The sequence below is a fragment of the Tachyglossus aculeatus genome, chromosome X5 (genome assembly GCF_015852505.1).
Source record: "Tachyglossus aculeatus isolate mTacAcu1 chromosome X5, mTacAcu1.pri, whole genome shotgun sequence".
Taxonomy (NCBI): domain Eukaryota; kingdom Metazoa; phylum Chordata; class Mammalia; order Monotremata; family Tachyglossidae; genus Tachyglossus; species Tachyglossus aculeatus.
Genome location: NC_052097.1, coordinates 1457706 through 1475614, shown reverse-complemented (window position 1 = coordinate 1475614; position 17909 = coordinate 1457706). Strand labels below are relative to the sequence as shown.

At 49.7% G+C, this 17909-nt stretch overlaps 1 protein-coding gene across 1 annotated transcript in view; it reads left to right on the top strand.

Annotated features, from left to right (window-relative positions):
- Positions 1-17909, top strand: part of SCFD2 (sec1 family domain containing 2) — a 156937-nt gene that overhangs the window by 133021 nt on the left and 6007 nt on the right. The window lies entirely within an intron of this gene.

The following is a 17909-nucleotide window of genomic DNA, read 5'->3' as shown; positions in this document are numbered from 1 at the left end:
TAAAACTGTGAGCCCCATGTGGGACAACCTGATTGCCTTGTATCTACCCCAGCGCTAAGAACAGTGCTTGGCACATAGTAAGTGCTTAAGAAATACCATAATTATTATTATTATTATTATTCATTCAATCATATTCATTCATTCATTCATTCATTCATTCATTCAATCGTATTTATTGAGTGCTTACTGTGTGCAGAGCACTGTACTAAGCGCTTGGGAAGTACAAGTTGGCAACATAGAGAGACGGTCCCTACCCAACAGTGGGCTCACAGTCTTGAAAGGGAAGACAGAGAACAAAACAGAACATATTAACAAAATAAAATAAATAGAATAGATATGTACAAGTAAAATAAATAAATAGAATAGTGTTAAGACCCGTTTTGCCCTGCCGGGCCTCCATGCGGGCACCTTTGAGACCCGGGGATTGCCCAGTCAATCAAAATCAATCAATCAATCGTATTTATTGGGCGCTTACTGTGTGCAGAGCACTGTACTAAGCGCTTGGGAAGTCCAAGTTGGCAACATATAGAGACGGTCCCTACCCAACAGCGGGCTCACAGTCTAGAAGATGATGGGCAGGGTTGCCCGAGCGCCTGCTGTTCGCAGAGCACTTGTACCGAGCACTGGGGAGAGGGCAAGAGACATACGCTACTCCGGGCATTCATTCATTCAATCGTATTTACTGAGCGCTTACTGTGTGCAGAGCACTGGACTAAGCGCTTGGGAAGGACAAGATGGCAACATCTAGAGACGGTCCCTACCCAACAGCGGGCTCACAGTCTGGAAGGGGAAGACAGGGAACAAAAGAAAACATATTAACAAAATAAAATCAATAGAATAGTATCTACCCCAGCACTTAGAGCTTAGAGCCCCAGCCCTTAGAGAAGCAGCGTGGCTCAGTGGAAAATCAATCAATCAATCAATCAATCAATCAATCAATTGTATTTATTGAGCGCTTACTGTGTGCAGAGCACTGTACTAAGCGCTTGGGAAGTCCAATTTGGCAACACATAGAGACAGTCCCTACCCAACAGTGGGCTCACAGTCTAAAAAGGGGGAGGAAAAGAGCCCGGGCTTTGGAGTCGGAGGTCATGGGTTCAAATCCCGGCTCCGCCACTTGTCAGCTGTGGGACTTGGGGCAAGTCACTTCACTTCTCTGGGCCTCAGTTCCCTCATCTGGAAAATGGGGATGAAGACTGTGAGCCCCACATGGGACCTGTATATATGTATATATGTTTGTACATATTTATTACTCTATCTATTTATTGATTTATTTTACTTGTACATATCTATTCTATTTATTTTATTTTGTTAGTATGTTTGGTTTCGTTCTCTGTCTCCCCCTTTTAGACTGTGAGCCCACTGTTGGGTAGGGACTGTCTCTATATGTTGCCAACTTGTACTTCCCAAGCGCTTAGTACAGTGCTCTGCACACAGTAAGCGCTCAATAAATACAATTGATGATGATGATGATGACAACCTCACCACCTTGTATCCCCCCAGCACTGGCTTTGCACGTAGTCAGGGCTTAATAAATGCTATCATTATTATTATTATTATTATTATTATTATTATTATTATTAGAACAGTGCCTGGCACGCTGTAAGCGCTTAACAAATACCATGACTATAACGATTATAAGAGAAACCACTGATTGACAAAAATACGAAGGGTGGGAAAGACAAGTTCACATCAACTGTGAGGTGAAACTCCCAAATTGTCAATGTTAACACCTCCTCCAGGAGGCCTTCCCAGACTGAGCCCCTTCCTTCCTCTTCCCCTCGTCCCCCCACCTTACCTCCTTCCCTTCCCCACAGCACCTGTATATATGTCTGTACATATTTATTACTCTGTTTATTGATTTATTTTACTCGTCCATATCTCTTCTATTTATTTTATTTTGTTAGTATGTTCGGTTTTGTTCTCTGTCTCCCCCTTCTAGACCGGGAGCCCACTGTTGGGTCGGGACCGTCTCTAGATGTTGCCAGCTTGGACTTCCCAAGCGCTTAGTCCAGTGCTCTGCACACAGTAAGCACTCAATAAATACGATTGATTGATTGATTGATTGATTGATTGAACTCCCAGGTCGTTCGTGGAAGAGGAGACACGGCCTCGCTCGGCGAGTCGCTAGCGGGTTCGGAGTCGTGTCCGGAGGAGTCCGGGCTGCTGGTGATCCCAGATTTCCCGGCTGTTTCCCCGAAGGGGCCATCTGGTTCCCATTTATCGGCGGGATTGCACAAGCAAGGCCGGCGGAGAAGGGGGAGGGATGCGATTCCCGCCACCCTACCCGGAAAAGAGCTTGGCCTGTAGTTGCCGAGCCAGTGGCCACGGAGATTGTCCGCTCCGACCTGGCCCACCAGTCGCCAATCAATCAATCAACGATATAATAATAATCGTGATAGCATTTATTAAGCGCTTACTATGTGCAATGCGCTGTTCTAAGCGCTGGGGAGGTTACAGAGTTATCAGGGTTCACAGTCTTAATCCCCATTTTACAGAAGAGGGAACTGAGGCCCAGAGAAGCGAAGCGACTGGCCCAGAGCCACCCAGCCGACAAGTGGCAGAGCCGGGATTCGAACCCATGACCGCCGACTCCAAAGCCCGGGCTCTTTCCACTGAGCCACGCTGCTTCTCTGAGAGCCCCGCTCTCAAGTGGCCGTTCTCACCGTCGTTTACTGTGTGCGGAGCACTGTACTAAGTGCTTGTAGCAGCGTGGCTCAGTGGAAAGAGCCCGGGCTCTGGAGTCAGGGGTCATGGGTTCGAATCCCGGCTCCACCACAAGTCTGCCGGGTGACCTTGGGCAAGCCACTTAGCTTCTCTGAGCCTCAGTTCCCTCATCTGTAAAAATGGGGATGAAGACTGTGAGCCCCACGGGGGACAACTTGATCACCTTGTATCCCCCCAGCGCTTAGAACAGTGCTTTGCACGTAGTAAGCGCTTAACAAATGCCATTATTATTATTATTATTATTATTATAATTATTATTATTGCCAGACTCATTCCGTGCCCACAGCAATCTTACAGACTGTGAGCCCGCTGTTGGGTAGGGACCGTCTCTATGTGTTGCCGACTTGTACTTCCCAAGCGCTTAGTCCAGTGCTCTGCACACAGTAAGCGCTCAATAAATGCGATTGATTGATTGATTGATTAATCCCCATTTTATAGATGAGGGAACTGAGGCCCAGAGAAGTGATTTGCCCAAGGTGACGGCAGTCAAGTGGCGGTGCTGGGATTATCCATTCATTCATTCATTCAGTGGTATTGATTGAGCGCTTACTGTGTGCAGAGCACTGGACTAAGCGCTTGGGAAGTCCAAGTTGGCAACACCTAGAGATGGTTCCTACCCAAAAGCGGGCTCAAAAGTCTAGAAAGGGTGCGGAGACCAGATGTGGGCTGTCATGGCTCCTTTGTCTCAAGGACCAAAGACAAAAGGGTGTTTCCTCGAAGAGAAGATCCAGAGTTAGTGGTCCCTTGGGGACAGGGGCTGAATCCTGGTTCACAGCTGTGTGACACATACACACAAACACACACCCCACACACCCGACGCACATGCTCCCCTCCCCTCAACACTGTGGCCTCCTCCCCATTGCTGGCTCCTCCTTCTCCCCCCGCAGTGCTCCCCTCCACAGCTCTTTCCCAGTGCTCCTCCTTCCACCCCTCCCTCCGCTGCAGACTCCTCCTCGCTCCCCGACAGTGTATTTAATGATAATAATAATAATAATAATAATAATAATAATAATAATGATGGCATTTATCAAGCGCTTACTACGTGCAAAGCACATTTATTTCTCTAAACTCTAAACACTTCTCTAAGCACTCCAAACTTCCCAGACTGAGCCCCCTCCTTCCTCTCCCCATAGTAGAATAATAATATTATTACTATCTCCTCCCCCTCTCCATCCCCCCCGCCTTACCTCCTTCCCCTCCCCAAAGCACCTGTATATAGGTATATGTGCTTGTACGGATTTATTACTCTATTTATTTATTTATCATCAATCGTATTTATTGAGCGCTTACTATGTGCAGAGCACTGTACTAAGCGCTTATTTTACTTGTACCTATCTATTCTATTTATTTTATTTTGTTAGTATGTTTGGTTTTGTTCTCTGTCTCCCCCTTCTAGACTGTGAGCCCACTGTTGGGTAGGGACCGTCTCTATGTGTTGCCAACTTGGACTTCCTAAGCGCTTAGTCCAGTGCTCTGCACACAGTAAGCGCTCAACAAATACGATTGAATGAATGAATGAATGAATGAATGAATAAACTGCTTTGTTGAACACTTACTATGTGCCAGACACTTCTCTAAGCACTGAGCCCCCTTTTTTCTCTCCTCCTCCCCACCCCCCCGCCCTACCTCCTTCCCCTCCCCACAGCACCTGTATATATCATCAATCGTATTTATTGAGCGCTTACTATGTGCAGAGCACTGTACTAAGCGCTTGGGAAGTACAAATTGGCAACATATAGAGACAATCCCTACCCAACAGTGGGCTCACAGTCTAAAAGGGGGAGACAGAGAACAAAACCAAACATACTAACAAAATAAAATAAATAGAATAGATAGGTACAAGATAAATAAATAAATAGAGTAACAAATATGTAGAAACATATATACATATATACAGGTGCTGTGGGGAAGGGAAGGAGGTAAGATGGGATGGAGGGGGGACGAGGGATAAACATCTGTATATGTTTGTACAGATTTATTACTCTATTTATTTTACTTGTACATATTTACTGCTCTACTTATTTTGTTAATAATGTGCATCTAGCTTTTGTTAATAATGTGCAACTAGCTTTATTTTTATTTATTCTGATGGCCTGACCCCCGTCCACATGTTTTGTTCTGTTGTCTGTCTCCCCCTTCTAGACTGTGAGCCCACTGTTGGGTAGGGACCGTCTCTATATGTTGCCAACTTGTGCTTCCCAAGCGCTTAGTACAGTGCTCGGCACCCAGTAAGCGCTCAATAAATACGATTGAATGAATGAATGAATTACTCTATTTTACTTGTACATATTTACTGTTCTGTTTATTTTGTTAATGATGTGCCATCTAGCTTTATTTTTATTTATTCTGATGGCCTGACACCCGTCCACGTGTTTTGTTCTGTTGTCTGTCTCCCCCTTCTAGACCGTGAGCCCGTTGTTGGGGAGGGACCGTCTCTATATTCATTCATTCATTCTTTCAGTCGTATTTATTGAGCGCTTACTGGGTGCAGAGCACTGTACTAAGCGCTTGGGAAGTCCAAGTTGGCAACATATAGAGACAGTCCCTGCCCAACAACGGGCTAACAGTCTAGAGGCGGGGAGACAGACAACAAAACAAAACTTGTGGCCAGGTGTCAAGTCATCAGAATAAACAGAAGTAAAGCTAGATGCACATCATTAACAAAGTAAATCAATCAATCAATCATATTTATTGAGCGCTTCCTGTGTGCGGAGCACTGTACTAAGCGCTTGGGAAGTCCAAGTTGGCAACATGTAGAGACAGTCCCTACCCAACAGTGGGCTCACAGTCGAAAAGGGGGAGACAGAGAACAAAACCAAACATACTAACAAAATAAAATAAATAGAATAGATAGGTACAAATAAATAAATAGAGTAATAAATAAGATGATCAGGTTGTCCCCCGTGGGGCTCACAGTCTTCATCCCCATTTTCCAGATGAGGGAACTGAGGCGCGGAGAAGTTGAGTGACTTGGCCAAAGTCGGAATTAGAACCCACGACCTCCGACTGCCAAGCCCGGGCTGTTTCCACAGCGCTTTAGGATGTTGGGGAAGCCTGGGAGGGGGCCGCGGGGGCCAGGATTTCTCCCCCCGCACCAAGGGAACGGCCCAACGGCAGCCCTGGAAACGGCCGGGCGGGCGGCCTCCCCGGCGAAGGAAGAAGGCCTGCCCGCCGCTCCTGCTGCTGGACTCGGCGAGCGACAGCAGAGGGCGCCATTGGCGCGGGGATCCGCCCACTGGGGCCTCAGAAGGGGCCCGGACCCGCCTGGGCTGGGCTGGGCTGGGCTGGGCTGGACTGGACTGGACTGGACTGGACTGGTCTGGCCTGGCCTGGGCTGGGCTGGCCTGGCCTGGGCTGGCCGTGACTGGCCTGGACTGGCCCAGGCCTGGGCTGGCCTGGCCTGACCTGGCCGTGACTGGTCTGGACTGGCCAGGCCTGGGCTGGCCTGGCCTGGCCTGGCCTTGACTGGCCTGGGCTGGACTGGCCTAGTTCTAGCCTGGACTGGCCTTGAATGGCCTGGATTGGCCTGGCCTGGGCTGGCCGTGACTGGCCTGGACTGGCCCAGGCCTGGGCTGGCCTGGCCTGACCTGGCCGTGACTGGTCTGGACTGGCCAGGCCTGGGCTGGGCTGGCCTGGCCTGGCCTTGACTGGCCTGGATTGGCCTGGCCTGGCCTGGCCGTGACTGGTCTGGACTGGCCAGGCCTGGGCTGGCCTGGCCTGGCCTTGAGTGGGCTGGACTGGCCTGGGCTGGACTGGCCTGGGCTGGACTGGCCTGGCCTGGGCTGGGCTGGCCCGGCCTGGGCTGGCCTGGCCTGGCCTTGACTGGCCTGGATTGGCCTGGCCTGGGCTGACCTGGCCTGGGCTGGCCGTGACTGGCCTGGACTGGCCCAGGCCTGGGCTGGCCTGGCCTGGCCTTGACTGGCCTGGGCTGGACTGGCCTGGGCTGGCCTGGCTTGGCCTGGCCGTGACTGGTCTGGACTGGCCTGGTCTGGCCTGGGCTGGACTGGCCTGGCCTGGGCTGGGCTGGCGTGTCCTGGCCTTGACTGGCCTGGGTTGGCCTGGCCTGGCCGTGACTGGTCCGGACTGGCCAGGCCTGGGCTGGCCTGGCCTTGGCTGGCCTTGACTGGCCTGGATTGGCCTGGGCTGGGCTGGCCTGGCCTTGACTGGCCTGGGCTGGCCTGGGCTGGACTGGCCTGGGCTGGACTGGGCTGGCCTGGCCTGGCCTGACCTTGACTGCCCAGGCCTGGCCTGGGCTGGCCTAGCCTTGACTGACCTGGCCTGGGCTGGGCTTGCCCTGGGATGGACTGGCCTGGGCTGGCCTGGCCTGGCCTTGACTGGCCTGGATTGGCCTGGCCTGGGCTGGACTGGCCCGGGCTGGCCTTGCCCAGCCCGGCCCGGGGGTTGGGAGTGAGGCCCACACAGTGGCTCCCCAAAAAAGGGGGCAGCAGGCCCCCGTGCCCATCCCAGATCCAGGCCCTGGGAAGAGAGAGAGAGAGAGAGCTGCTTGCAGGCAGGCAGGCAGTCAATCAATCATATGTCATTCATTCATTCATTCAGTCGTATTTATTGAGCCCTCACTGTGTGCAGAGCACTGTTCAATCGTATTTATTGAGCGCTTACTGTGTGCAGAGCACTGTACTAAGCACTTGGAAAGTACAATTCGGCAACAGAGAGAGACAGTCCCTATTCAACAAAGGGCTTGGAAGGGGGCGACGGACAACAAAACAAGTAGCCGGCGTCAGAGCTGTCACCTGTATCTATTTATATATGTTTGTACGTATTTCTTACTCTATTCATTTTATTTGTACATACATATTTTATTCTGTTAATATGTTTTGTTTTGTTGTCTGTCTCCCCCTTCTAGACTGTGAGCCCCACGTGGGACAACTCCTCTCCCCCGCCTTACCTCCTTCCCCTCCCCACAGCACCTGTATATATGTATATATGTTTCTACATATTTATTACTCTATTTATTTTATTTGTACATATCGTATTTATTTTATTTTGTTAATATGTTTTGTTTTGTTCTCTGTCTCCCCCTTTTAGACTGTGAGCCCACTGTTGGGTAGGGACCGTCTCTCTATGTTGCCAACTTGGACTTCCCAAGCGCTTAGTCCGGTGCTGTGCACACAGTAAGCGCTCAATAAATACGATTGAACAGTGCTCTGCACACAGTGAGGGCTCAATAAATGCGACTGAATGAATGAATGAATGACATATGATTGATTGACTGCCTGCCTGCAAGCAGCTCTCTCTCTTCCCAAGCGCTTAGTACAGTGCTCTGCACATAGTAAGTGCTCAATAAATACAATTGATGATGATGATGATGATGATAAATACGATTGAATGAATGAATACACATCGTTAATAAAGAGAGTAATAAATAGGTACAAATCTACACAAGTGCTGTGGGGAGGGGAAGGGGGGAGGGCAGAGGGAGGGAGTGGGGACGATGGGGAGGGGAGGAGGAGAAGAGGGAAAAGGGGGGAGCTAGTACAGAGTACTCAGGAGGCGCCCAAAACAGTGCTCTGTCTTCAGTGGGTCCTCAGTACAGTGCCTGGCGTGCAATCCAGGTGATCCCGACGCGGCATTCCATTTGAATCTGATTTTTTATTTTTTATAAAAAAAAAAGCGCTTCCCAAGCGCTTAGTCCAGTGCCCTGCACACAGTAAGCGCTCAATAAATACGATTGATGATGATGTTGATGATGATGATGATTTATGGTATTTGTTAGGCACTTACTCTGTGCCAAGCGCCCTTCTTAGCACTGGGGAAGACACGAGCTCATCAGGTTGGTCCCACATGGGGCTCACAGTCTTAATCCCCGTGGCTCTGTGGAAAGAGCCCGGGCTTTGGAGTCAGAGGTCGTGGGTTCGAATCCCGGCTCCGCCAACTGTCAGCTGGGTGACTCTGGGCAAGTCACTTCACTTCTCTGCGCCTCAGTTCCCTCATCTGTAAAATGGGGATGAAGACTGTGAGCCCCCCCTGGGACAACCTGATCACCATGTAACCTCCCTAGTGCTTAGAACAGTGCTTTGCACATAGTAAGCGCTTAATAAATGCCATCATTATTATTATTATTATTACTCAACGCCTCGTAAGCTCTTAACAAATGCCACAATTATTATCATTTTGGCACTGTGTGACTTTGGGCAAGTCACTTCACTTCTTGGCACCTCAGTTCCCTCATCTGTAAAATGGGGATGAAGACTGTGAGCCCCCCGTGGGACAACCCGATCACCTTGTAACCTCCCCAGCGCTTAGAACAGTGCTTTGCACATAGTAAGCGCTTAATAAATGCCATCATTATTATTATTATTATTATTATTAATCGACGCCTCGTAAGCTCTTAACAAATGCCACAATTATTATCATTTTGGCACTGTGTGACTTTGGGCAAGTCACTTCACTTCTCTGGGCCTCAGTTCCCTCATCTGTAAAATGGGGATGAAGACTGTGAGCCCCCCGTGGGACAGCCCGATCACCTTGTAACCTCCCCAGCACTTAGAACAGTGCTCTGCACATAGTAAGCGCTTAATAAATGCCATCATTATTATTATGATTACTTGACGCCTCGTAAGCTCTTAACAAATGCCACAGTTATTATCATTTTGGCACTGTGTGACTTTGGGCAAGTCACTTCACTTCTCTGCTTCTCAGTTCCCTCATCTGTAAAATGGGGATGAAGACTGTGAGCCCCCCGTGGGACAACCTGATCACCTTGTAACCTCCCCAGTGCTTAAAACAGTGCTTTGCACATAGTAAGCGCTTAATAAATGCCATCATTATTATTATTATGTGCTAGGCTTCTAGACTGTGAGCCCGTTGTTGGGGAGGGACCACCTCTATATGTTACCGACTTGTACTTCCCAAGCGCTTAGTACAGTGCTCTGCACACAGTAAGCACTCAATAAATACAATTGATTGATTGATTGATTGATTGCTCAATAAATCTGATTGAATGAATGAATAGGCTCTGTACTAAGCGCTGGGGTGCCAATCAAGCAACTCGAGTTGGGTACAGTCCCTGTCCCACGTGGGGCTCACAGTCTCGCCCCGCATTTTCCAGATGCGGTAACTGAGACACAGAGAAGTGAAGTGACTTGCCCAGAGTCACACAGCAGACAAGTGGTGGAGCCGGGATCAGAACCCGTGACCTTCTGATTCCCAGATCCGGGCTCTATCCAGCAAGGCAGGCTGCTCAATGGGAATTTGGCCCACGAGCGGGATAAGCTGCCGATAGCTTTGTCATTTGGACTCTCCAAAGCACTTAGTACGACACTCATCGTCATCATCAATCGTATTTATTGAGCGCTTACTGTGTGCAGAGCACTGTCCTAAGCGCTTGGGAAGTACAAGTTGGCAACATATAGAGACAGTCCCTACCCAGCAGTGGGCTCACAGTCTAAAAGGGGCAGACAGAGAACAAAACCAAACATACTAACAAAATAAAATAATTAGAATAGATGTCATCATCATCATCATCAATCGTATTTATTGAGCGCTTACTGTGTGCAGAGCACTGGACTAAGCGCTTGGGAAGTACAAGTTGGCAACATATAGAGACAGTCCCTACCCAGCAGTGGGCTCACAGTCTAAAAGGGGGAGACAGAGAACCAAACCAAACATACTAACAAAATAAAATAAATAGAATAGATATGTGCAAGTAAGATAAATAAATACAGTAATAAATATGTAGAAACATATATACATATATACACGTGCTGTGGGGAAGGGAAGGAGGTAAGATGGGGGGATGGAGGGGGGAGAGGAAGGAAGGGGCTCAGTCTGGGAAGGCCTCCTGGAGGAGGTGAGCTCTCAGTAGGGCCTTGAAGGGTCAGTGAATGCGATTGATTGATTAATCGATTGATCGATCGCCTCCTGTAGCCGGTAAATTTCCTGAAGGCTGGGATGCTGCTTAAATTGTTCCAGTCAGCACAATCCCCACTCCCCTTCTAGACTGTGAGCCCACTGTTGGCCTCTATATGTTGCCAACTTGGACTTCCCAAGCGCTTAGTCCAGTGCTCTGCACACAGTAAGCGCTCAATAAATACGATTGAATGAATGAATGAATGAATGAATCTCGGCATGGTGCCGACCTTCGGGTTTACCCCAGGGAGCTGGGGGAAGGGGAAGACGGGAAGCAGCGTGGCCTAGTGGATTGAGCACGGGCCTGGAGTAAGAAGGACCTGGGTTCTAATTCCGGCTCCACCGCTTGTCTGCCATGTGACCCTGGGCAAGTCAGTTCACTTCTCTGCGCCTCAGTTACCTCATCTGCAAACTGGGGATTCAGACTGTGAGCCCCATGAGGGACAGGGACTGTGCCTACCCCAGTGCTTAGAACAGGGTTTGACTCATTCATTCATTCAATCGTATTTATTGAGCGCTTACTGTGCGCAGAGCACTGTACTAAGCACTTGGGAAGGACAAGTTGGCAACATCTAGAGACGGTCCCTACCCAACAGCGGGCTCACAGTCTAGAAGGGGGAGACAGAGAACAAAACCAGACGTATCAACAAAAAATAAATAGCAAGCACCTAGTAAGCACTGGCTCAGTAGAAAGAGTACGGACTTCGGAGTCAGAGGTCATGGGTTCAAATCCCGGCTCCGCCACTTGTCAGCTGGGTGACTTTGGGCAAGTCACTTCACTTCTCCATGTCTCAGTTCCCTCATCTGTAAAATGGGAATGACGACCGTGAGCCCCCCGTGGGACAACCTGATCACCTTCTAACCTCCCCAGCGCTTAGAACGGTGCTTTGCACGTAGTAAGCGTTTAAGAAATGCCATTATTATTTATTTATTATTATTATTCGGGGCCCACAAGAAACTTTCCCTGGGCGAATGCCCTCTCAACCCCACAGTGCCACTCTTGCCCCACCTCCCAGCTGGCAGAGACCCCGTCAATATACTTAGGGCAGTCCCACTCCCCGGAGGGTCTCGTCTTCTAGACTGTGAGCCCACTGTTGGGTAGGGACCGTTTCTATATGTTGCCAACTTGTACTTCCCAAGCGCTTAGTCCAGTGTCTCTGCACACAGTAAGCGCTCAATAAATACGATTGATTGATTGATTGATTGACCAGGGGCCGGTGGGGCCGCGTTCTCGCCCCGGCCCCAGGAGCCGGCGGGGACAACCAAGCGACCAGACTGGGGCCACGGGGTGGCTTTACAAGCGACCATTAAATACGCAGCCAGGGCCCGGGGCCCGGGAACAGCGTGGGGGATTGTTTCATCCACAGAACACACATCCTTTGTGCACACAGGCTCTGCGTCCGCTCCCATTTAGTCCTTTCCAGCGAGCCGTTCCAAGCACGGGCCCGGGAATCAGAAGGAGCTGGGTTCTAATTCCACCTCCACCCCAATCATTCATTCGTATTTATTGAGCGCTTACTGTGTGTAAAGCACTGTACACTAAGTGCTTGGGAGAGTGCTCTGCACATAGTAAGCACTCAATAAATACGATTGATGATGATGATGATGATGACCTGGGTTCTAATTCCACCTCCACCCCAATCATTCATTCATATTTATTGAGCGCTTACTGTGTGTAAGGCACTGTACTAAATGCTTGGGAGAGTACAGACTTCTAGACTGTGAGCCCGCTGTTGGGTAGGGACCGTCTCTAGATGTTGCCAACTTTCGGCCCAAGCACAGGCCTGGGAATCAGAAGGACCTGGGTTCTAATTCCACCTCCACCCCAATCATTCATTCATTCATTCGTATTTATTGAGTGCTTACTGCGTTTAAAGCACTGTACCAAGTGCTTGGGAGAGTACAGACTTCTAGACTGTGAGCCCGCTGTTGGGTAGGGACCGTCTCTAGATGTTGCCAACTTTCGGCGTCCGCTCCCATTTAGTCCTTTCCAGCGAGCCGTTCCAAGCACGGGCCCGGGAATCAGAAGGACCTGGGTTCTAATTCTGCCTCCACCCCAATCATTCATTCGTATTTATTGAGCGCTTACTGTGTGTAAAGCACTGTACCAAGTGCTTGGGAGAGTACAGACTTCTAGACTGTGAGCCCGCTGTTGGGTAGGGGACCGTCTCTAGATGTTGCCAACTTTCGGCATCCGCTCCCATTTAGTCCTTCCCAGCGAGCCGTTCCAAGCACAGGCCCAGGAATTAGAAGGACCTGGGTTCTAATTCCACCTCCACCCCAATCATTCATTCTTTCATTCGTATTTATTGAGCACTTACTGTGTGTAAAGCACTGTACTAAGTGCTTGGGAGAGTACGGACTTCTAGACTGTGAGCCCGCTGTTGGGTAGGGACCGTCTCTAGATGTGGCCAACTTTCGGCGTCCGCTCCCATTCAGTCCTTTCCAGCGAGCCGTTCTAAGCACGGGCCCGGGAATCAGAAGGACCTGGGTTCTAATTCCACCTCCACCACAATCATTCATTCGTATTTATTGAGCACTAACTGTGTGTGTAGCACTGTACTAAGTGCTTGGGAGAGTACAGACTTCTAGACTGTGAGCCCGCTGTTGGGTAGGGACCGTCTCTAGATGTTGCCAACTTTCGGCGTCCGCTCCCATTTTGTCCTTTCCAGCGAGCCGTTCCAAGCACGGGCCCGGGAATCAGAAGGACCTGGGTTCTAATTCCACCTCCACCCCAATCATTCATTCGTATTTATTGAGCGCTTACTGTGTGTAAAGCACTGTACTAAGTGCTTGGGAGAGTACAGACTTCTAGACTGTGAGCCCGCTGTTGGGTAGGGACCGTCTCTAGATGTTGCCAACTTTCGGCGTCCGCTCCCATTTAGTCCTTCCCAGCGAGCCGTTCCAAGCACGTCCCGGGAATCAGAAGGACCTGGGTTCTAATTCCACCTCCACCCCAATCATTCATTCTTTCTTTCGTCTTTATTGAGCGCTTACTGTGTGTAAAGCACTGTACTAAATGCTTGGGAGAGTACAGATTTCTAGACTGTGAGCCCACTGTTGGGTAGGGACCGTCTCTAGATGTTGCCAACTTGTCCTTCCCAAGCGCTTAGTCCAGTGCTCTGCACACAGTAAGCGCTCAATAAATACGATTGAGTGAATGAAAACAATGCAGACAAATTCCTGCCCACAGCGAGCTTCCCAGTCTAGAAGGGGAGACAGACATCACAGAACCACGTGCCTACTGGGTGACCTTGGGCAAGTCGCTTCACTTCTCTGGGCCTCAGTTACTTCAGCTGTGAAATGGAGGTGAAGACTTGTGGGACAGGGACTGTGTGGCCGCGGGGGAGACCAGGACTCGGCCCCCGGCCGGTTCTGCGCCTCCGAGAAGGAGAGGTGGGCTGGGGCGGGAACCCCGACCGAACATCCTCATCATCATCATCATCAGTCGTATTTATTGAGTGCTTACTGTGTGCAGAACACTGTACTAAGCGCTTGGGAAGTCCATCCACACGCCCACCCACCGGGGCTCCGTTGCCATGGCGCGTGGTCGCCGACCCCTCGGGGACCAGCGGCGTTCCGGCGCGTGCGGGGCCGGTGGCGGGGTCATTGCGGCCGAGCGGAGAGGGAGAGCAACCCGGCGGCGTTTGGATTCCCAGAAAAATCCCCAAGGGGCACGACGAGGCAGGAAATGTCTCTTGGCCCCGGGCCGCGACTCGAGCAAAATCCATCCGGGGCCAAAAACAGCTCTGCCGGTCACCCGTCGTGCCACGGGGACGCGGCGTGGCCCGACTGGAAGGCCACGACCCGAGAACCCGGAGACGCGAGGTCTCGTCCCTCTGCCACGTGGCCTCGGGAAAGGCAGCCAGGGCCCCGCTGTCTTCAGCTCTAAAATGGGAATAAAGCCCGCTGTTGCGTAGGGACCGTCTCTACATGTTGCCAACTTGTACTTCCCAAGCGCTCAGCGCAGTGCTCCGCACACAGCAAGCGCTCAGTAAATACGACTGAATGAATAAGGTGGATCGGGGTCTCCGTGGGGGGCAAGAACGGTGTCTGATCTGGTCGTCTTGGATCCGCCTCGGTGCCTGGCGTGTAGTAAGTGACTAATAAATGCCGTAATTATAGTATCGTTGTTGTTATTAATAATAAAAGTCATAAGGAGTGGTTTGAGGGTCCACTAAAAGGCTCTTTGTTCCTGCCCATTCTCAGGAGGCCTTTTACCTGCTGCCCGTCTGTCGGTCGGTCGGACTGGGACGGGGGTCCGGGGCCTGTGAAGGGGCCATTGTGTGCGGCGATTTAATGGAAAGGGGCCGACGTGTCGGCACAAATAGTCCGCCGGCTCCCGTGGTAATTCGACGACCACCGTCCACATGCATGGGACAGTTGACAGGGGCCGGCGTGGGTCGCGGTGAAATATTACGAGATAGCAGAGGCCGCCCCGGCGCCGTTCCCCCCGTCCCGCCTCTTTTCTATCCCGGCCGAGACCCCAGCGGGGTCTTCTGAGGGGCTCGGGAGTGGGAGCAGCCAACCCTAATCAATCAATCGTATTTATTGAGCGCTCACTGTGTGCAGAGCACTGGACTAAGCACTTGGGAAGCACTATCATTATTATTATTAGAACAGTGCTTTGCACATGGTAAGTGCTTAATAAATGCCATCATTATTATTATAATGATATAAAGACGGTCCCTACCCAACAGCGGGCTCACAGGCTAGAAGGGGGAGACAGAGAACAAAAGCAAACATACTAACAAAATAAAATAAATAGAAAAGATATGTACATGTAAGATAAATAAATAAATAGAGTAATAAATATGTACAAACATATATACATAGGGTTCACAGTCTAAAAGACTACTACTACTATTACTGGGAGCCCCTCGTGGGACGGGGACTGTGTTTAACCAGGGACTGTGAGAAGCAGCGTGGCTCAGTGGAAAGAGCCCGGGCTTTGGAGTCAGAGGTCATGGGTTCCAATCCCGGCTCCGCCCCGTGTCTGCTGTGTGGCCTTGGGCAAGTCACTTCTCGGAGCCTCAGTTCCCTCATCTGTAAAGTGGGGGTGACGACTGTGAGCCCCACGTGGGACAACCTCATCACCTTGGATTCCCCCCAGCGCTTAGAACAGTGCTTTGCACATAGTAAGCGCTTAATAAATCAATCAATCGTATTTATTGAGCACTTACTGTGTGCAGAGCACTGGACTAAGCGCTTGGGAAGTCCAAGTTGGCAACATATAGAGACAGTCCCTACCCAACAGTGGGCTCACAGTCTAAAAGGGGGAGACATAATAATAATAATAATAATAATGGCATTTATTAAGCACTTACTATGTGCAAAGGACTGTTCTAAACGTGGGGAGGTTACAGTCTTCATCCCCATTTTACAGATGAGGTCACTGAAATAATAATAATAATAATGATGGCATTTATTAAGCGCTTACTATGTGCCAAGGACTGTTCTAAATGTGGGGAGGTTACAGTCTTCATCCCCATTTTCCAGATGAGGTCACTGAGGCCCAGAGAAGTGAAGTGACTTGCCCACAGTCACACAGCTGACAGCTGATAAATGCCATCCTTATTATTAACCTGATTAATTTGTATCCACCCCAGCGCTTAGAGCAGTGCTTTGGCACATAGTAAGTGCTTAACAAGTACCGTGATTAGTATTATTATTTTCCTCATGGCATCAGATACCTGCCAGGAGCAGGACGGGCCAGGCCTAAGGAAGAGTGGAAGTGGAGTCTTTTAGACGGTGAGCCCACTGTTGGGTAGGGACTGTCTCTATATGTTGCTAACTTGGACTTCCCAAGCGCTTAGTACAGTGCTCTGCACACAGTAAGCGCTCAATAAATACAATTGATGATGATGATGATGATGATGGAGTTGTTAATGGGCGGCCTCTAGATTGTAAACTCCTTCTTTACAAGGCAGGGAACAGGTCTGCCAACTCGGTTGTATTGTACCCTCCCAAGTGCTTAGTAGAGTGCTCTGCAAGCGCTCAAGAAATACCACTGATTCATTCATTCATTCAATCGTATTTATTGAGCGCTTACCATGTGCAGAGCACTGTACTAAGCGCTTGGGAAGTACAAGTTGGCAATGTATAGGTTAGCGTCGATCCAGGAGGGGCCCTGCCTGGAGGCGGTTGAGTGGTCAAAATCACTTTTCAAGGACTCGTCGTCACTTGAATCGGCTTTAAGCCGAGGTCTCACGGCATCCCATCTCACGAGGAAAGAGCCCGGGCTTTGGAGTCCGAGTTCATGGGTTCGAATCCCGGCCCCGCCAGTTGTCAGCTGGGTGACTTTGGGCAAGTCGCTTCACTTCTCTGGGCCTCAGTGACCTCATCTGGAAAATGGGGGTGAAGACTGTGAGCCCCCCGTGGGACAACCTGATCACCTTGTAACCTCCCCAGCGCTTAGAACAGTGCTTGGCACATAGTAAGCGCTTAATAAGTGCTATCATCATCATCATCATCATCATCATCAGTCGTATTTATTGAGCTCTTACTGTGTGCAGAGCACTGTACTAAGCGCTTGGGAAGTCCAAGTTGGCAACATAGAGAGACAGTCCCTACCCAGCAGTGGGCTCACAGTCTAAAAGGGGGAGACAGAGGACAAAACCAACCATACTAGCAAAATAAAATAAATAGAATAGATATGTACAAGTAAAATGAATAAATAAATAAATAGAGTAACAAATATGTACAAACATATACATATTTACAGGCGCTGTGGGGAAGGGAAGGAGGTAAGATGGGGGGGTGGAGATAATAATAATAATAATAATAATATCATTAATATTAATCTCATTAATAATAATATCATTATTATTATTAGAACAGTGCTTTGCACATGGTAAGCGCTTAATAAATGCCATCATTATTATTATCATTATTTTTATTATTATCATTAGCTACTGCCCGCCTTCCACTCAAGGGCGGGGATTGTGTCTTGTGCTCCTTATGGCAGCTCCCACAGTGCTCTGCACACAGTAGGAGCTCAGTAAATATTATTGATCGGTGATGATGATGGTGACGATAGTGATGCTGATGGAAGACCTCAGTGGATGGAGCAATCAGTCATATTTATTGAGCGCTTACTGTGTGCAGAGCACTGTACTAAGCGCTTGACAGACCTCAGAGTCAGAAGGGCCAGGGTTCTAATTCCGCCTCCACCATCATCATCATCATCATCATGTCGTATTTATTGAGCGCTTACTGTGTGCAGAGCACTGTACTAAGCGCTTGGGAAGTACAAGCTGGCAACATATAGAGACAGTCCCTACCCAACAGTGGGCTCACAGTCTAAAAGACAC